We start from the raw sequence: 21,462 nt of genomic DNA, 5'->3' as shown, positions 1-21,462 counted from the left end.
CCCCTCAATTAACTTGATTATATTAAAAAAAAAATTAGTATAAAAAATATAAAATATCCCATAAATATCAGTTAAATAATTTTTTTTAAAGATAATTTAATTATTTTCTATTTTGAAGAAGTGAAAATTCAAAAAAGCTCATAGACACATTTTAAATAAATTTTTGTTTTTAAAAGTAATTTAATCATTTTATCATTATGCAAAATGTAAAAATTCCTAATTATCTATGATTAATTTGATTTATATGACCTTATGAAAGATATATTACTTTTAATATTAATTCAATGATTTTTGTTGAGAATGGTAAAAAATATCATTATGCTGATTAATCCATAGTTTTTAATCTATTATTCAAAGTAAAAAATATTGAGTTTTTTTAGATTTTTTAATCAAAAAACAAAAATATGTAAAGATAAAATTGGAAAAAAAACTAAGTTTAAACAAATAAGTAAAGATTTCAAGGATTAAGAAAGGAAATAATTGAAAGTAAATACCTAAAATCTTTTAGTTTGTTGTATAATAATATAATCTACAATCGCTCTGTTCTTTTTTTTTTTAATTGAAGGGCTCTAGCCTAAAGGGAGACATCTTGCGAAGTCTTTTACAAAATATATGTTAGGAAAGGAGGAACCTTCACCATGTTCACCTATGTAGATCGAAGAACACTAGTCCATTCTTTCTTTCTTATCATGAGAAATGCTTTTCTTCTTTAACAAAAGTTGGATCAAGGATAGTACATCAATGGAGATAATGGCATAATTGTACCCACACTCCCGACTTCATCACTTTTCCATGTGGAAGAAGATTAATTTAAGTTCATCAGATCCAAAAGCAAGTTAGATTCTCAGACCAAAAATTCTTTATATCATTCACATCGTAGGGTTCAAGGCATCAGACAACAAAATAGCCGAATAAGCATATTGCATTTAAAGCAATATTATATATTGTATTTTGCATTAAAGCATAGCTCATTGAGTGGCCAAAACATGTACCATTGGCCACAAACGATATTCAAGTGCTGCGAAATTATCATACATGATCATACGATGGGCAACATTGCCCGATGGCATTAAGTAATATATATTTTGGGCAAAATCCATCTGTAGAAGGAAGGAAACGAAAAGTAAAAACAAGCCCGGAAAACCACCGACTTCTCTGGGTTTTTTAACCAGTGTTCTGCATGCCAGCGGCGATACCCTTCATGGTCAAGATGAGAGTGTCCTCCATACCAGGTGCATAGTCACTAGTAGGGTTCAGTTTCACCAATTCATCAGCTGGTTTGCTTGATTCCATTATTTCCTTTGATAGGTGTGGTCGTGGTGTTACGCAGTAGTTTGGATCGCGGATCCAGTTTCAGTGTGTAAGCCTGGCAACATTGAAGGGTTGTGATATGTATGAATCACGCACCGCAGTCTTTGTTTCAAGTATGGGTCTCCTTCAAGAAGATCCTTGTGTCCAGCAATCTGAAAAGAAGATAAAAGTATTAGGCTTTTCTACTACTTTAAATTGACAACTGCTACTATCTATTCAGGACAAGTTTGTGATTGGGTGCAGAACAAACACAGGCGATGTTTATTCTGGTGCGTGATGGAGTTATGGTAGAGATTAACACTAAACAGATTCAACATTCTATTGTATTAGAATAAAGGAATGATTGAAAGGCTCTGTGAACAAACAAAATTGACTGAGATATTAGAAAAATACAGAAAAGGATGGCAAGATGTCTGGTGTTTTTCTTTTCTAAATACTCCTTTTAATTTGTCAAACACTGAAAAGATTAAGAAGAAATTTATCCTGGTGACTCTACCTGAAGAAGGAGGCTCTTGGTTTCCTTATAGTTGGCCCTCAACTTCTCACCAAATGGCCATAGCTCCTTAGAAACAAGGAGTTTGTCATTCAAGGCAGCTATTCCAGGGTCTCCCTTGGCGAACACCATTTCAACCAAATCAATGGTGACCCTAAAGAAAGGCCATTCATTGTACATCTCTTGCAGCATGTGGAGATTTCTAATGTCCTTCTTAATGACATGTTTAAATGCTGCTCCAAATCCTAGCCATACTGGAAGATGGAATCTTGTTTGCGTCCAGGCAAAGATCCATGGTATTGCACGTAGAGATTCAATGCCCCCACTAGGTTTTCGCTTAGATGGACGACTTCCAATGTTCATCCTGCCATACTCCATCTCTGGTGTGGCCTACAATCAAAACAAAAATAAGTCTTCAACAACTCAAATGACATCATTAACAACATAGTACATGTTTTACTTACAAGACGGAAATACTCGACAAATCTTGGTTCTTTGAAAACTATAGAACGATACTCCTCTGTAGCAACAACTGCCATTTCATCCATCAGGGCTCGCCATTCTGGTTTTGGTGAGACTGGGGGGTGCATACCATGCTCAAGAGTGGCAGCTGCAAAACGCTGTAGCGTTCTAAAGCACAAGTGCTCCTCTCCAAAACATTGCTCAATAACTTCACTTGAAACAGTGACACGAAGTGACCGTTGAATGGTGTCTGGTGGCTGAGACAATATAGCAAGATGAGTAGGACCACCTCCTCTTCCAACAGTCCCACCACGACCATGAAACATTGTTAGCTTCACGCCATACTGCTTAGCTACCTTTATAAGTTCCTCTTGAGCCTTGTATAGTTGCCAGGCTGCAGAGAATCTTCCTGCATCTTTACCAGAATCAGAATATCCAATCATGACCTCTTGTTTTCCATTGATCTGATTCCTGTACCACTCTATTGAGAAAAGCCGAGACAAAGCAGCAGGTGCGGCTTCTAGATCTGCAAGCTTCTCAAACAGCGGAACAACTCTTAATGGTTGTTTTACATGGCATTCTCGTTGCAGGAGCTCAACAGCAAGCACATCTGATGCTGCAGTTGCCATTGAGATGATATATGCTCCAAAGCTATCAGCTGGCAGTTCAGCTATGACATGAAAAGTGTCCAAAACATCGGCAATTTCTTCAGTTTTGGGAAGATCAGGACCAAACAATGGGCGCTTGCCACTGAGTTCAGATAAAAGCCATTCCTGCCTTTGTTCTTCTGACCATTCTCGGTAGGAACCAATTTCCAAGTGCTTGGTAATGGCATCCATGACATCCGTGTGACGATCTGACTCTTGTCTAATATCAAGTCTCACCAATGAAAGTCCAAAGGTGGAGACTTGCCTCAAGAAATCAAGGAGGCTTCCATCAGCAATTGGTCGGTCACCACAAGAGCACAGTGATCTATAACAGAGCTCCAAAGGTTCCAAGAACTACATAAAATTAAGAACCCAATAAGTGCTGTGTTGTTTACATATATGACTACACACAACAAATCCTCAATCCCATCATGATTGGATTTAGTTAATGGATTCTACATTCATGACTACTATGTATGCAAACAACCAATTTATGGTTCCTGATATGTCTTGATAATGCACTAAAGGATACTCTGACAATGCAATCAGTCAACATCATATCAAACAAAAATAAAATGCTCCCTTATCATTTGAAGACAGGTTTGGCTCTTAATAGGCAAGCTGACCATGCAAGGTTTTTATTGATTTTGACCAAAAGTCCAGCAAAGAGAGATTTCAACAAGTAAGATTGAGGTTGGGCACTAAGATTAGGTTCTCATAGTCTTCAGTTGTGTGCAACAGAAAGACCAGAACACTACTCACAAACCAAAATGTAAACAGGCATGACTACAGAATACTACACACAAACCAAAATGTAAACAGGGATGACTACGTGATCATACACTTGCAATTAAAAGGATTAAAGACAGGAAACCAAAGATATGATACCTGCTCAACATTTGTGAAAGTTGCTTCCTCTGGGGTTTCAGAGATCCCATGAGATAGCAATTGACGAGAGCGTTCACGTGTCTGATACAGCCTATCCCTCAGTTCACCAAGAATCACACGATAGGGTTCATTTGGAGGAATCTGTTTCCAAAACTCTGCAACGAGAATGATGTGAATGATTATGGCATCAATAAGATAGCTAATTTATGGTAAAAGACTGTCGTGGAATAAGAATCAAAATTACAGAAATACGAGAAAGTTCCATTTGATAAATACAAAGGTATGCTTAAGAATTTTAGTAGGATTCCCTTCTTTGAGGATACTAAATGCCCTTGTCTTAGAAGCAGGGGAAAACTACAAGGCATTACTCTAACAAAATATCAGGAACATGTTTGTTAAGCATATCTCATCGTCAAAATTGGTTGGCCAATGGGGTTGGAGGTTTTATGGGATAGTGAGGCGATCATTCATGCAACCCATAGCCTGTTGATCTCCTAATGAAGTGAAGAAAAAAAGAATAGAAAACATGTTTTTCTGATAAATATAAAGCATTATGATTGTTTATATTAATTCTTTTTGCTCAGTTACATAAGAAAGGAACAACTCACTAACATATTCATATGAAATGGAAATAAGAATTCACTCATAAATGACATTCCAAATGTTACCTATGTAGTGTTTTGCATCTCTCTTTGAGGATCTGTGGAGTACATCTGCACGAACACGGAGCTCGTCACTGCAGCGCCACATTGACAACTGCCAAGGAAAACATAAGAGGAAATTAGCATGATAACAACAAAAGTTAAGAAGTTAGAAAAGGTCTCTCCATAAACAATGAAGCTACAACAAAATATTTCCAGAGACTAAAAACCTCAAACATCAGATCCTCTATTTGGGAGTAGTACAAGTTAGCTGCCATCATTCTTGCCAGCAAGCAAACATCCCTTGTAACCTCAGGGGTCACCCTTGGATTACCTACACTTTCATATCAAGGAAACAATGAGCTGCAAGCAAGAGAGATTTACAGACTTGACTTTATATAAAAAACTTAAATATTCCCACAGAGAATGGAAACAATTTCATAGAAGGAGAAAGATCATACCATCACGATCACCACCCATCCAGGAAGAGAATTGAATAAGAGGAGCATTGTAAGGAACTCGTTCATTAATCCCAATGTTTTTCAAAGCAGTATCAACACGGCGCAAGAACTTTGGGACACCCTTCCAGATTGTCTCATGGAAGTAGCTCATTCCAGCCCTCATCTCATCTTGGGGAGTTGGAGGGGTTCTTCGAATCTCATCTGTACGAAAAGCAGCTTGAATCTACACAGAGGAAAAAAAAGGAATGAAAGGGAAAAGAAGATCAGCAATCCTGCTGGTTCAATAAATTTGTGAAACATAATTGATCTGTATGCGTGCATCTGTAGGAACACGCTGCAAATTATTTCTTAGATCTTATGGAATACTTCAAAACAACAATCCCATTCAAGTTGTATTACCACAAAAGCCACTTTCTGAAGTCAAACTTGTACTTTGCATCATACAAAGATGCCAGATAGTCAGGGGAAATAAAAAGGAAGCACGTGATGAATACAAAAAAGTTCGTCCAACAATTTGGTAAATTTTTGGCCAGTTTATGGTACATCAATTAAAAACATAAGCAAAACAATGCTTAAACTCATATCCATATAAATAAAACAGAAATTAAGAATATGTTCTTTCATCATTTAGAAACATTTTAGAAAAAATGCCATTCGGGCAGGTATTCTTATGTATGGAGTAAATAAATCACTTCTCGCTGCAAACATGCAAAGATCTGCTGGCCTTCAAAACCATTCCACCCATCTAAGAAAATCCCAATTTCAGGTTTCAGGTGAACATAACATGAACAGAAAGGAAGGTTTATAAACTGTGTAGAATAACCTGTACTTCGGATAAACCAAAACAGACTTTAAGAAAGCATTTACCTCTCGCTGCAAAGCCTCATCAAGCTCCTGCTTTTCATTAGGAGTAATGTCTTTGGCATACAACTGGGCCAAACAATTCCGTAACCTGGACAACGAGAGTACGTAAAACAGGACGCCATTATTAGCAAAGCAAACCCCAGATGCTGTGTTTAATTCGACTGTGAGGAACAGTAAAAGAAGACATGCACTACAACTACAATTAAATCCTCAGTGAGAAAGAGCAAGAACTGAAAAACAAAACACAACAATAAGATAGAGAACAAACCTTGCATGCTTTTGAAGCAAAGATCTACGGACTGATTGCGTAGGATGAGCAGTCAGGACAAGATCTACAGTCTGATTCTTCAAAGCATCAAAAACTTCTTCAGGAGACTTCTTCAGATCAACAACCAGTCTCCTGAGAGTTTCTTCTATATCTGATTCTGTGGTAGCAGAGTTCTCATCCGCAAAGTCTCCCTTCTTTAACTTGTTCCGTCGCCGATACGCAATTTGAACTTCCTCGGCTAAGTTGGCCAAGTTAAGCATGTGGGAGAAAGACTTTGCAATAACAATGGAGTCCCCAGGATCCAAACGAGTCAAGACACTTCCAAGCTCCTCCAACTTCTTGGGATCATGCTTCCCTTCATACTCAGCAGAAAGCTCATAGCACTCTTGGACCTAAGCAGAACACATTAAAAGTTCTGTAAATTAATATACCTCACTACATAAACATCACTCATCATGTCGTATAGCAAGGCCCAAAAAGCACGTATGTGAAAATTCTGATGTAACTTTATACGATCATACACAACATGAAAGCTAAATCATCAAAACCCCAGCAAGCCCCCCCCCAAAAAAAAAAAAAATCAATGGATATCTCAAATTTAAAACATATTCAAAGGAACACTGAGTCTTTTGCAAGATGGACAAATCAAGTTTGAGAACATAATGATCAAGATAAGATAGAAACAAAAACAAAAGGGCGGTCAAGTTCAATAATATTCACCGTTTCCTTGAGATCCTCTCCGTGTAAATCTTGAAGAATGTCAAGAAACCGATCCAAAAGCAGAGCATCATACTCAATCAATTTGTCATCTTCGCTAACTTTTCCAGGGACCAAAAGCCTAAGCTGAGCATCAATCGATGCCAACTTCTCTAAATTCCTAGTATTATTTGCCATAAAAGAACTCCTCTCTGTTTCAATCAAGCACGCAAAAAAAGAAAAAGCAACATTAAAAGTTAAAAACAAACACGAAATAGATTTTTAAAAAAAAAAAAAAATAGAGCGAAAATCCCAAAATCTGACCGCAACCCACTAAAGTTTAGCCAATAAAATCAAAGTTTTAATATAAAAAAACCCTCGTATATATATATATATATAAAAAAAATGTCGGTTTATAAGAGCAATAAGATGCACGTAGAAACAGAGGACAGTGATATGTGATGCCAAAAAAAAAAAGTTTAGATTTTGGAGCAGCCCAGATGGAAATAATGGAGCAATTGAGGACCCTGATATGTGATGCCAAGAAAAAAAAAGTTAAGATTTTGGAGAACCACAGATGGGAACAATGGAATACCTGAGTCTAGGCAAGTAAGATTTGACGAGAAAGAGACAAGAAGAGGGAGAGAGAGAGGGATGTAGGAGAGAGTGAGCTTGAGATCCAAAGACAGAACAAGTAAAGACTATTTATAAAAGAAAAGATCGGTCTCTTTCTCTCTCTTTATATGTAGCTAAGCTCTAAGCAATGTCAACTTGATGCCTGCACAGCACAAAAACAGCCGAAAATTTTGTTAAAACTGACGAATTACACTCCTTTTTTCTCTCTCTAAACATTTAAAGCCTTTCACTCTTTACTTTTTAGAGAGCTTTATCTTCTATTTTGTACGTTTGTGCTCTCTAACTCACGGAATATGCTTTCAATTAATGTTCTTCTATACCGTGATATGCCGCGGACGTTAAAAAAAAATTAACCTAAAAAAATAATAATTAGGCATTGCTAACTTTAAAAAAAAAAAAAAATTCAAGGCTTTGATGACAGAACCATGCAAGTTTAATAAACTCATTTTATCCAATCATGTAATAATAAAAAAAAAATAAGTTACTGCGATGACTCAACTAAATTTTTTAAAAATTGATCACGATTACCTGCTAAAACAATATTGATATTAAAAAATATTTTAATAATTTTATTTAATAACAAAATAAACAATCAAATAAAAATTTGATAAAATAATATTAAAAATATATTTTAATTAATCTAAAAATAAAATGCATATAAAACAATAAGATGTTGATGGATGTAATTAAAAAAAACATATTAATTTTTTTAAAAAAAAAATAACGATGTGAAACTCGCAACCGTTGTCATAAAATTAGGACAATTCCATCAAAAGTAAACTAAAAAAATTATAAATTTTAATTCATAACCAGCTAAATATCAAATAATAAAATTGAAATAAAAATGTTACTAAAAATAAAAACCAAAAGAATTAAGATCAAATCTCTTATAAAAAAATTCTTGGCAACCCATTTTGCCAATCTATTCAGAATCATATGTGAAACTTAAGGAGGGAGAGAGAGAAACAAAAAAGAGAATGATTAGCTGAAGCCAAACCAAAGATCCTCCATAGACAAGCACCATTAGCGAAGAGAGCACTTACCCAAATGATTCTAACAATATCAAGGAAGGGTGCCTCTTGAGATTGGTAATTGTCATACATGTTGTCCCAGTATAATGCCCTCCCTCACATGACGCGCTAACTCTTCCACCTTTTCATTCAAACCAGTCATTGAATTGTTATGACGATGATGATTAGAATTAGATTACATTACTTTACAAGAATTTAGTTGATTTTATTAGTGTATTGTGAATTAGAGTATATGTGTTATATTGTAAGGGGTGTTATTGATTTATAATTCATTTATTTTGTTAGGTTAGCTTGTTTTTAATGTAAATTCATGAACAATTGAAGATATAATCATGATGATGCAATGGACCATATGATTGGCCAAGTATCTGGTTTTGGTAGAAATTGGATAATTGGTAATAATTTTTATCAATTGTAATTAATCTTGTAGTATTGTGAAATGGTGATGGTTGGAAAAGAAAAGTTGATTTTGTACATTAAGAAATTTGTGAGTTTACTTGTTAGAAATTATAAATGGAAGCTTTAAGTATGATTTTGCATGGTTATAAGTTGTGAGATTTCATGAAGATGAGATTTATGGATAAAATATATGATATTTGCATATTTAGTATATTGTCAAGAAAAGATAAAATTTGTTAGTAGTAAATAGAAAGTGGTTTGTTTGATAAGTCGATTTGGAAGATGTATTCTTTGGGGTTGTATTTCCTTTTTGAAATTAGGAAAAGCATCGAAACTTGAGCGATATTACAATGGTTAAGTCTATCAAAAGAACAGGCAGGTGGCTAGCACCTCATTCTATCTAGATTTTGTTATTTATTATGTATTGGTTGTTTTTCATAAATGTTGTATTACTTATGATTGAACTTAGAAATGGAAATTGAGGGAATTATGGTTTGAAAGGAAAGTTATGAATGAATTGATATGGAGTGAGAATTTATAAATTAGATTCGAAAGAAAGGTTTGAATTGAATTATGTAGAAATGTATACCCACTTATACTTGTTGATTTTGTTGACAGAAATGTAAAAATATTCTGAGATTTAGTTTACCATGTTGATGGTTGCTAAAGAAATAATATCAATATGTATTTACAGACATGTAAAATGTTATGAAACTTAGTTTACCGTATTGATGGTTGCTTAGAAAACGATATCAATATTAGATGATATATGACGATGACTAAAGAAATAACATCGATATATATATATATATATATATATATATATATATATATATATATATATATATATATATATATATATATATATATATATAGAGAGAGAGAGAGAGAGAGAGAGAGAATGTTCTGAAACTTAATTTTACCATGTTAATGGTAGCCAATTAAATGATATATCAATATTAACTTATATATGTTGATATACATGTAAAAATATTATGAGACTTGGCCTACTATGTTGATGGTAGCTAAGAAAAATAATATCAATATATATTGACAAACATGTAAAATGTTCTGAAACTTAGTTTACCGTGTTGATGGTAGCTAAGAAAACGATATTAATATCGAGTGATATATTAACAAACATATAAGATGTTGCGATACTTAGTTAACTATATTGACCGACTAAAAAGAAGAATTAGAATTGTTTAATGAATCATGTAGATGATGATTATAATGGTGAATAAGATATATATTTAGTCATTTTTACTTACTAAGGAGATAAATTATAATTATTTAGTAAATTATATATACATTGATTATAATGATGAATAAGATTTTTTGTCATTTTTATGGATAATAATGGAAGAGATGAATTAGAACTATCCAGTAAATTATATAAATGATAGTTATAATGGTGAATAATATATTTAGTCACTTTTATAGATGATGATTAAAGAAACCGGTATAAATTTTGGTTTGGATAATTTAGCAGCTATTGATTTAAAGTATATATATGAATAATAAATTTCTAATATGGTGGTGAAAAATTTAGAATTATTACAGCTATTTAATTGATTGTGTTAATTTTAAAAATATAGTTATAAAATAATAACTTGGTATCTAATTTTTATTTTTAAAATATTATATTATTTGCAGGCCCATCTCATTCCATGATGCATGCTGATATTTGTCATTAGCTTTTATTTTGCTAGGTATATAAACTATGTAATTTAATAATTATGTCATTGTAATAATTTTCTTTTAGATATGCTTAATTATGTAACCTTACTTAAATATTGTAAATCAAACTCTTTTATGTTAAATTCCTCCATGCATCATCCATCAAGACAATTTTATAGTATAATAATAATAATAATAATAATAAAAAGACAAGTATCAACATAATTGACTATGAACAAATTGTAAGAAATTTTAATGAATTAATAAATGAATTGATGTTATGTATGGGATATCTATATAGTGATTATGAGAATGTGTTTTTATGGTATATGACAAGATAAAATTTTGGGCAGGATCTTAGGGGAGAATCCGGTGAAACTTTGTCAAATCTCATTAATCTTTGCTTTGGACTTTTTTTGTTATTTTTTTTTACTATTTTATTATGTCTTTCAATATTAGGTTATCTAGGAATTTAGCTTTATATTTTTGTCTTTTTAGTAATTATTTTTTTCTATACAGGTCATTGTTATCATTTTTTATTTTCAAAATATGGTACATTTATTGTTATTTTTTATTATATAATTAAATTAAATATCTTATTGAATTCAATAAAGTCTATAACTTTAGCTGTATACTTTTTACTATTGTAGAACATGCTAATAGTGTTTGAACACATTTCTTAAGTTAAAAAAACCGACGGGCCACTTATACTTATCTAGTAGATTCTATATAATATTAAGTGATATGGCATTGGATTCACAATTATGATCTGGGATTGTACCATTTAATTAATATGAGAATTAATATTAATGAATTATGTAATACCAATCAAAGATTGACACATCATGCAGCACAAACTTTAGTAAAAAGTAAGAGTGAGTAATATCACTAGTATTATTTAAAAGAATTCCTTCTGTCCTAATTTAAATGGGGTTTTAGGTCAAATTATTTGTTCTTGTGCTATGCAACTACATAACATAAACTGTACTGCTTAACCTTGTAAATTAAGTTGAATTTAATTTCAAATTCTTTTTGCACAAATTAATAATTAAAGACATACATTTACAAGTGCGATAAGAAATTGTCTATTGGACCATGCATATGATAATGGAAAAGTATTATTTCCCTCTCAAGTCTCTTTCAAGAAAACTTTTCGAGACTTTGGACTCTTTCAGGCTATACCAAATGCAGCATGAACCCTTACGCAGCAGAAAGGTCAATTGTGATATAGAGGGTGTTTGGGAGTGTGGTAGCTGTTGCTTTTCAAATAGCTTTTCGTGCCGAAAAGTATGCCAATAATGTTTTTTTTATTTTTTAAAAATCATTTTTGATATCAGCACATCAAAACGATCCAGAAAGTACAAACCGAACTCAATTTTAGCAAAAAAAAAAAAAAAATTTGAAATTGGGCAAAAAGCCGTTTGGACCGCAGTACCAAACGGCCCCATAAACTAATACTTAAAAGGTACAGAGAAATTACTGTAGCTTTATATATATATATATATATATATATATATATATATATATTCCCATATTTTTTTTGTTTTTTTCCCTTTTTTTAGGGCTTTACATGTTTTTTTTTTTTTCAAGATTGTCTTTTTTTTTTATGTTTTTTTATTTAAATTATTTTTATTGATTTTTTTTTCAATATTAAATTGGTTGAAAATTTAATTTTGTAGTTTTTTCTTTAAAACATTATAAATTACTACAATATTTCCCTACATGCCTTTTTTTTTGTGAATTTCTTTTTCAAAATGTTCTATGTTGATTTTACTTCGTAGTTTTTTTTATAAAAAAAAAAAACACCGTGGATTGTTACAATATTTCCTCATATTATTTTTGTTTTGCTACAATGTTTCCCAATTTTTTTTTTAATTATCTTTGTCAATTTTTTTTTTTTAATATTGAGCTGGTTGAGAATTCAACTTTAACTTTCCCCACATATTTTCTTTTAATTTTTTTTCATTTTTTTTTTGCTTTTTTTTTTCCCCAAAATTGTCTTCTTCTTCTTCTTTTATATTTTTTGTGTTGTTTTTTTTAGAATTGTTTTTGTTGATTTTATTTTTTAAATATGAAGCAGGTTGAAAATTTATTTTTGTAGTTTTTTTCTTTAAAACATCGCAGATTGCTATAGTGTTTTCCCACATGGTTTTTTTTATGATTTTTTTTTGTTTTTTTTCCATAATAGTTTTTGTTGATTTTAGTTTTTTTTTCATATCGAGCTTGTTAAGAATTTAGCTTCGTAGTTTTTTTTTTTTCTTAAAAACACTATGGATTGCTATAATGTCCCCCTACATGATTTTTTTTTTGTTATGATTTTTTTCAAAAATATTTTTATCGATTTTATTATTTTTAATATTGAACTAGTTGAGAATTACAACTGTAGATTTCATCATGAAAACTATAGATTGTTATAGTGTTTCCCTGCATGTTTTTTTTTTCTTTCGTTTTTTTTGTTATGATTTTTTCTAAAATTTTCTTTGTTCATTTAATTTTTTAAATATTAACCTGGTTAAGAATTTAGTTTTATAGCTTTTTTCTTGAAAATATTATGGATTGCAATAATATTTCTACATATCAGTTTTTTTCTCACAAACCCACGATAATGCATAAGCATACCACAAGTCCGCGACATCACGCGTGCATGACATATTGCATGTTTTATACTCGTACAAAAATTCTCACCTGTCTATATCGAGAATATTGAACATTTTAATATTAAAGTATTAATATGGTGATTAAGGAAATACTTTCATTTCTTTTTCCTTTTTCCTTAAAAAAGTTCTTTTATTTACTTTTTGAGGTTAAATCTTAGAGTTAGTGATTGTTTGTGTTTGTTTTTGTGGTGGAAAAATGCTTTTATACAAAATTTTAATTTTTTACTTTTATTTTTTATTATTTTAAATATTTTGATATGTTAATGTCAAAATAATAATAATAATAATTTTATTTTTTATATATTTTCAAGTAAAAAGTACTTTAAAAAAATAATATTGTGATAGCGATTTTAATATTGAACATTTTTAAGGTTAAAGTATTAATATGGTGATTAAGGAAATACTTTCATTTCTTTTTCCTTTTTCCTGAAAAAAGTTCTTTTATTTACTTTTTTGAGGTTAAATCTTAGAGTTAGTGATTGTTTGTGTTTGTTTTTGTGGTGGAAAAATGCTTTTATATAAATTTTAATTTTTTACTTTTATTTTTTATTATTTTTAAATTATTTTGATATGTTAATGTCAAAATAATAATAATAATAATTTTATTTTTATATATTTTCAAGTGAAAAGTACTTTAAAAAATAATTATTATCACAGTATCAAATGGCCTCATAATATTTTTGAGAAATTTATTTCAATTAATATACTAGACTTATGTAGAGATGTAGTCTTAAGAAAAGTGTCCAATTTTTATTTTTTTTTTAATATCAATAGATAAGTAATCTAGTTTGAGGATACCAAATAAAAAATACAAATTAAATCACTTTTATAAATGATTTCAATTAGATATAAACACACTATGATATTTAGTGAATGAGAGATTGTGTTTGAAGTAGAGTTTTGTCTATTTAAAATAAAATAGTTTATTTTTAAATTTAAATAAGAAAGAAAAGAGAAAAGGCACAGTAATAAATTATTCAAATTGTGTATATAACTATATACACATAATATTTAAGGTATTATATATATATATACACACACACACACATACAAGGGCGGAACAAGACAAAAGAATTAGGGAGGGCCAAGTTATAAATTAGGGGGCTAAGAAAACATTTCACTTATTTTTATTAATATTTACAAGGGAGGGGCATTTCTTTGCAGGGGCCAGGGCCCTTGCCAGCCCCCCCTCCATCCGCCACTGTATATATATATATATATATATATATATATATAAAACTCTTCCTTTTATTTTTCTCTTATCAAAAACCAATATATTTTTGTTCCTTTAAGAAAGTTACATTCACAAACTTTTTTGGCTCTTGTTAGTGTTATATTGTTAAGTGATTGAGTAGGTTTTAGAAACAATATTATTAGAATCAAACTCTAAACATTAGATAACACGCAATAAATTAATTTAACACTAAATAATTTATTATTGCCTCAATTTATATCTTCAAAATGATATTATTATGTAAACAAACATTCTTGAACTTATTATATTTGAACAAATGTTGCTCCTTTTTAGTTTTCATGATTTCGAGTGTGTTTGGTATTGCGGTAGCTATTGTGATTATGGTTTGAAAAAACTTGTTTTATAAAAAATATTTTTAGTTAAGGTTGGTTTGAAAAAATAGGTGTTTGGTTAAAACTGTGGTTGAAATTGAGGTTGAAGAAAAAAATAGTTTAATGTGTTTGGTTAAGAATGCTTTTGAAATTAAGATTATAAAATAATTAAAAAATATATATATATATATATATATATATATTACTATTGATGGTTTTTAATTTAAATATTGTGAATTTAACTATTGATATTACATCATAAAATAAATCATACTTTATATAAATTATTTTTTATTATTCCATGAAACCATCTACAATTCCATTACTTACGAAAATATATCCGACAAGAACTACAGTTTTCATAATTTTTTAAGCTTGTAATAAAATATTATCAGGTATAAAATTGATATTACAATGCGAATGAATTTAATTTACTCTATACTAGTTTTTCAGGAAAAAAATATTGTTCATATTACAGTGCAAGTGAATTTAATTCACTTTAAACTACTTTTTTTTTAAAAAAAAAAGTTAAAAAAATTAACACACTAAAAAAAAGTTCACGCAGAGCAAGCGAATTGTATTGTTCATTAAGTGAACAGTGCAAGTGAATTGCACTGTTCATTGTTTTTTAAGTGAACAGTGTATTAATGTACACTATTTATGCTAATTGCATTATTCATTGAACAGTGCAATTAACATAAATAATGCAAGAAAAGCAAGAATTCTTTGCTTTTTTTTAATTGTGTTTCCAACACAAAAAAAATACATGGGATTCATAAACAGTAAATTACTTTTTTTGCATTACCAAACGACTACAAACTATATTATAATTAAAACGTAGCCACAGACATATAAACAAACTACCTCTTTATTATTAGGTTAATGGGTCAAATTTGCCATTGACCAAAACCTCCTTTAAAAAATTTACTTTGAGATGTTTATGAAACGTTTTAAATTTTACTAGGTGATTTTTATTTTCTTATATTTTAAACAACTATTTTAAGAATATCATATTCGTTTACACTAATACATCCATTAATTACTAATTAATTACTTATTTATAGTTTCTTGTAGGCGTGCTTCTTTGTAATTTATTATTAATTCTTGATGGCCTTTTTATTATATTCATGCATGTAATCGAACGTCAGAAACAAAAATAAAATAATGTTTTCAATAAAAAAAAGAAGAAGAAGAATATAGTTTTGCGTAACACCTTGACATGCCTTGAAACAGCCTGCCATAGAAATAGACTCGCATGCTTCGAAAGCTATGGGGCCCCTGCTCTCTCTCAAGGATTTCTATTTTTTGCACTAAATTTATTATACTTAATTTTCGTCCATAGCTACATTGTAGCCTATTGACATGTTGCACCATATATGGGCACAGCAACTTGTTAATGCGTCGTGATACATTGAAGTACTTATCAGTTTGTAAGAGCGTGTTTGAGAATGTTTTTTATAATTATTTTTTAAAATATTTTTTATTCAGAAAAGTATATTAATAATATTATTTTATTTTTTTAAAAATTATTTTTAAGATCAGCACATCAAAATAATTTGAAAATATTAAAAACATATTAATTTCGAGTAAAAAAATAAATTTATATTTTATAAAAAGTGTTTTTTAAATGAAAACCCAAACGAGTCCTAAATGCGAGAAGAAATCCTCAACCAAAAATTAAATTACACAGTAATCCAAACTGGGCCCCACAATTGAAAATACGTGCACAGACTTAACAGCCTCAACTACTCATTCCCTGTGCTTTGACAAAATGAGTGGCATGGCTCCTTAGGTTGACGTTTATTTCTGATATGTAACTAAAAATTAAGCATAAAATATTTTATTTGTATGATTGTTATTTAAAATATTTTTACAAAAAAATAAAACAATCATTTTGATTCTTTTCTTAGATTTATGTGGTGATTTGATTTATTTACTAAATGAAGTTAAGATTTATATTTTGGAAAAACACTAATTTAAACATGTATTGCAAATCAAGATTTTAATACTTTGAATAATTTTTAATTTATCTTTAATGAGTTGTAGAATAATTTTATGGGACATTTGGATTTAATCAAACAAAGTTTTATTCTTTATAAACTTACTTGTGCATGAAAGTGGTTTAATAGCTTTCGAGAGATATTTTATTTTTTATGTTATTTATTTATATTTTATTTTATCATTTCATATAAAAGTAAAAAAAAAAAAAAGTAACATTGGGTAAGATATAGTAAGATATGATTGATTAAAAATATTTTTTATATAATGCCCACTTGAATTTTGTTTTTATTTTTTTTCTTGTACTAGGAATATGCCATTTAAGGTGGCATATCTTATCATGCATTAAAAAGCCTAATCAGTAGGGCGTACCGTGTGCTTCAAATTCTACACCTAATACTTTAGAAGATGATAAAAAAAACAAAAAAAAAAACAGTTATAATAAGTTATGGATTGGGTTTTTCCATGGCCATGAATGTCGGAATGATCCTTGGTTGTACAAAAGATATTGGACCGTCAAGGGAACCGTTTCATGTTACAGTTGGCTGCCTGTATTGAAACTATATATATATATTTCTTATTTATTTATTTATTTGTACTGTGATTCAGCATATTCCATGTGGGTTTTGAAGATGCTGCTAAAGTCTTGCCGTTTTTCTTGTTGCTATGCACTTTCACCGCGAAACGAGCTCATCAAGGAAAGCGTGCAAAGCAAGGGAATGGACTCCCGCCACTCGGTGTCTTTTTTGGGATTGCGGAACAAGGAGAAATTGCTCAAATTTTTAATTTTCTGGTTAAAGTTTTTTTATTTTTATTTTAATGTACTGTTATAAAAAAATAAATTTTAAAAAATAAAAAATATTTTAATATATTTTAAAACATGATATGACATCTGTTGAAGCGCTCACCATTAGTTTGTTGGAAATGGTCTTGTACCACAACCGTGGTGTTAGGGGTTCGAGGCTGACGATCCGTAAAGACAGCATAATAATAATAATAATAATAATAATAATACGCCTTCTTACCCAACAAGATATTAAAAATCTGTTTGTTTTTATTTTTTATAAATTTTTTAAAAAAAATTAAAATTAATTTTTTTTAATATTTTTAAATTATTTTAATATACTGATATTAAAAATAATTTTAAAAAAATAAAAAATATATTATTTTAATACATTTTTAAGTAAAAAATACTTTAAAATATAATTATAACTATATTTTTAAATATCTTTTGAAGAAACACGTTCTAAAAGGGAGTTATAGCATCAAAACAATCAACAAATAAATTTAAGATGTTAAATATTTTGTATTTAATGACCTAAAAAATCTCAAATATTAAAAAAAATATCATATGTTTTAAGGTATTAACACTCTAAAATGAAAGATTTGTTTTTTTTTTAAACCATGCACATGCTTCATAGATATTTTTTCAGTGCACTATTCATTGACACTATTAACGAGGTATTTTTTTATATACTTTTAAGCTTGTAGTTTTAAAATTTTAAATTTTGAGCATAAAAATTTATTTATATTATATTTCTAATCACTTATAGTTAAAAGAGAAGAGAGACATTCGAAATTAACGGGAGATAGAAAGCTTTTAATCAACAATATTTCAATAATAAAAATGCAGATCTTGATATCACTAGTTTGTCTTGTAAATACTAAATAGAGTGTTTGTGTCTTATATAATGATGAAAAAAATAAATTGAAATTTGAAAAATGTGTTTTGACTTGATTCTGAGTTTTTTAAAATAACTATAATATATTTTGGAACTGGAAATAAAATTATAAAGGGTTTTATGGTATATTTTTTTAGTGTTAATATATTAAAATAAGTTAAAGTTTGAGTTTTCAGGTAAAAAAAATGGGATCCTAATTTTTCAGCAACTAAAAAATAGTTGAAATTTATAATGGATGATAAATTATTCGGTCTAAAGGATAATGTTGTTTATTGCTTTTCTTTTCTTTTTTTTTCTTTCTGAAAAATCCAGTGCCTTACACGTCCAAACACATATCCACTGTTTTCTAAAAACCAACAAAATGAACGTAACCCTGCAAGGCTAGAGTGTTTGATTGGATAATTATAATTATTTTTTAAAGTATTTTTTATTTAAAAATATATTTAAATAATATTTTTTTATTTTAAAAAATTTATTTTTAATATTAGAATATCAAAATGATCTAAAAATATTAAAAATATATATTAATTTAAAGCAAAGAAAAAAATAAAAAAATTTTAATTTTTTTTAAATGCTTTTAAAACGCAAAAATAAACAGAACAATATTAAATAAAATAATTATAAAAATATTTTAAAAATAATAATATAATATTATATTTTTCAAATAAAATCAGAGCTTTTTATGATGATGTTGTTAATTAGTTTATAAATAATTATATTTCTCATGAATATTTAATAAGAATAAAATTTTAATTTTTTAAAAACTGTGAATCTTTTATACAATTTGCTGAAATTAATTATTCCTTTATTTTTGCATACATACAAATAAAAATAATTAAAACATATATTTTTTCTACTAAAACTTGCTTTTCAAATCATAATAAATTCCATTTAAAAAAACTATGTTATATATATATATATATATATTAAAAGATCTTTTTAATGTCATAGACACCTCGACATTTATTTTATCATGAGAATGATTTATTCTTCATATAATGTTTATGGTGAACTTTCTACGTGAAAAGTTATTTGCACATGCTACAAGTTCACATTAAAAGAAAAAAAATAATAATAATCCGATCAAAATTTAAAATTTTAATTTTAATCGGGCAGGTCACCAATTCGGCTTTAAAAATTATGTTCATAATCCTAAAATCCTTACCACCACATGTTAAGGAAGGAATGATAAAAACAAATTATATTTTACTACGTGATTTTTATTTTATTAGATTTTGTACTATTTTAAGAATATCATATTTGCTTAGACTAATACATCCATTACTAATTAATTAATTATTTATAGTTTCTTGTACTCATAGGGAATAAATTTGGTTCACCAAACAGTCATCAGGCGTGCTTCTTTGTAATTTATTATTAATTCTTGATGGCCTTTTTAATTTATTATATTCATTCATGCATGCAATCCAACGTCAGAAACAAAAATAAAATAATGTTTTCAATTAAAAAAGAAGGAGGCGTTTTGCGTAGCACCTTGACATGCCTTGAAACAGCCTGCCTTAGAAATAGACTCGCATGCTTCGACTTTTTATTTTTTTTTTATTTTTTCTATTAGTTCCTAAGTTGACAAAAATAATAAAAACTCACTCCATAATTATTTTTTATTTTTCTGAGTTGACCAAAGTTTCCTCATTCTATTCCATAGTATCTAATATTTATTTTAATATTTGAATATCATAATTGAAAGCTAAAATTTACAGTCACATATAAAAAGCATACTATTTTTTAAAAGTAAATATAACAATCTTTTGAATATTAATTTGAGAAGGCACGGAAAAAAAATATTTAGGGTATTTTGTTCATCCATTATTTTTGCCCGAAATACAACTTTTGAAAGAGAAGCACAAAAAATAATACAGATCTCACGAGATTGTATATTATTATAAAAACAGTTTTTTAAAATATTTTTTATTTAAAAATATATTAAAATAATATTTTTAAAAATTTAATGTTAATATCAGAACAACAAAATAATTTAGAAATATAAAAAATATTTAAAATCAAAAAAATCAAATTTCTTTAAAAACTAGATAAAATGATGGCATTTCGTGTATTTCGAAGGCTATTGGGTCCCTGCTCTCTCTCAAGGATTTCTATTTTTTGCGCTAAATTTATTGTACTTATTTTTCTTCCATAACTATATGGTTGCCTATTGATACGTTGCACAACAACTTGTTAATTCGTCGTGATACATCGACGGACTTATCAGCTTCTATATGCAAGGTTGTTTCTTTCTGTATTTTAAAATATTTTTTAAAAAAATTAATTTTTTTATTAACTTCAAATTAATATATTTTTAATATTTTTAAATCATTTTAATATATTAATATCAAAAATAATTTTTAAAAAATAAAATAAAAATTATTAACATATATTTTAACACAAAAAATTATTTAAAAAATAACCATAACCACACTACATTCAACCTTAAAAAAAATCCTCAACCGAAAATTAAATTACACAGTAATCCAAACTGGGCCCCACAGTTGAAAATACGTGCATAAACTTAACAACCTCAACTATTCATTCCCTGTGCTTTGACAAAATGAGTGGCATGGCTCATCAGGTTGACGTTTATTTCTGATATGCAACTAAAAATTAAGCATAAAATATTTTATTAATATGATTTTTGTTTAAAATATTTTTATAAAAAAATACAACAATTATTTGATTCTTTTCTTATATTTATGTGGTTATTTGATTTATTTACTAAATCAAGTTCAGATTTATATTTTACAGAAACATCAATTTAAATATATATTGCAAATCAAGATTTTGTTATTTAATACTTTGAATAGTATTTTTAATTTGCCTTCAAAGTACTGTAGAATAACTTTTATAGGCATTTAGATTTAATCGAACAAATTTTTATTTTTTATAAACTAAAGTGTAGGTAAAAGTGGTTTAAATAGCTTTTGAGAGATATCTTATTTTTTTATATTATTTAATTTAATTTTATTTATCATTTCTTATAAAAGTAACATTCGGTAAGATATAGTAAGATATGATTGATTAAAAATATTTGTTTATACAATGCCCACTTGATTTTTTTTTCTTGTAC

The 21,462-nt window shown here is 28.5% G+C and overlaps 1 pseudogene; it reads right to left on the bottom strand.

The window, feature by feature from the left end:
- Nucleotides 1-1,158: 1,158 nt before the first annotated feature.
- LOC118038312 (phosphoenolpyruvate carboxylase-like) lies at nucleotides 1,159-7,508 on the bottom strand (annotated as a pseudogene).
- Between the last annotated feature and the right edge of the window lie 13,954 nt (nucleotides 7,509-21,462).

This window comes from Populus alba, chromosome 11, assembly GCF_005239225.2.
Source record: "Populus alba chromosome 11, ASM523922v2, whole genome shotgun sequence".
Taxonomy (NCBI): domain Eukaryota; kingdom Viridiplantae; phylum Streptophyta; class Magnoliopsida; order Malpighiales; family Salicaceae; genus Populus; species Populus alba.
The sequence above is the reverse complement of the archived record's forward strand: the minus strand, read 5'-3'. Positions and strand labels throughout refer to the sequence as shown.